We start from the raw sequence: 1281 nt of genomic DNA, 5'->3' as shown, positions 1-1281 counted from the left end.
CATGGTGTCCATGGATAAGATGCATGTCGGCATTATGTAAAATGTGTACACTAACACACATGTCATGCATGTGGTCCACACATAACACACATGTCATGCATGTGGTCCCCACATAACACACATGTTAGGTGTGTGGTCTGCATGCAACATGCATATTTCATGTGTGGCCAAGGCACACCATGCATTCTTCATGTACTTCCAACTCATACTGCAAATGTGACCTGAATAGCATGCATGCTACGCATTTTATCCATACTACGCGTTATCGTTGCATCCCCTAAGGGGATGAGTCGCCGGCCGCGATGTCCGCGGATAATCGCGATGTCCGCGGGAGGTTGCGATGTCCGCGGATAATCGCGATGTCCGCGAAAACAAGCCATCCCCTAACGTTTAATCAGTGTTGCCACAGGTGGTTTGCGGTCATTTGACTCGTTTTTTTAACTCCTTTACAGCTAGGTTTATTCAAGTCCTCCCTCTTTTTTTGCAAGTCAACTTTTTTGCGCGAGCGCGGCGCACAAGACTACTACAGGCAGGTGGGGCGCAAGGAGACTAACGCTCGAAAAAAATTTTTAAAACAGGGAGGTGAATAAGCGTTTTTTACTCGTTCCACGCGGTTTTTACTCGTTTCACACGTTCTCTACTCGTTTCACACATTCTCCACTCGTTTCACGAGTGGCCCACACGTTCAACGAGTGTGTCGAGTGAAACAGGGGGCGACGAGCAGTGGGAGGAGTAGTTGTGTATTGAGGAAAGATTGAAAAGAAAAAGGAAAGGAGCGCCGGTCCCTTGCGGGTATTCCACTGATGATTGAATACTAAGGAAATAGTTAAGAAAGGCTTAATTCCGACAGAGTGGGCAGGTCGTTAAACGAGTTTAATCAGTGTTTTACGAGGGGATGGCTTGTTTTCGCGGACATCGCGACCTCACGCGGACATCGCGATTATCCGCGGACATCGCGAACATCCGCGGATAATCGCGACCTCCCCGCGGTGAAGAGTAGGCGGTCCGGGGGAGATCGCGATTATCCGCGGACATCCCGATCTCCCGCGGACATTGCGATTATCCGCGGACATCGCGGCCGGCGACTCATCCCCCTAGTTAAACGAGTTAAACGCGTTTAACGAGTGTTACGCGTTTTCGTTGCATCCCCTACGCGTGCTACGCGTTCTACACGTTTACGGCATCTTGTAGCACATGGTCTATTTGGTCTGGAAAATTAATGGCAGGCCGCTAGCTATCAAGGCAAGCGAGAAAACTGGTGAGCTTTACTTTGATTGGGTG

The sequence above is a fragment of the Acanthamoeba castellanii genome (genome assembly GCF_000313135.1).
Source record: "Acanthamoeba castellanii str. Neff unplaced genomic scaffold scf7180000084744, whole genome shotgun sequence".
In the NCBI taxonomy this organism is placed as follows: Eukaryota; Discosea; order Longamoebia; family Acanthamoebidae; genus Acanthamoeba; species Acanthamoeba castellanii.
Note: the sequence above shows the minus strand (reverse complement) of the source record.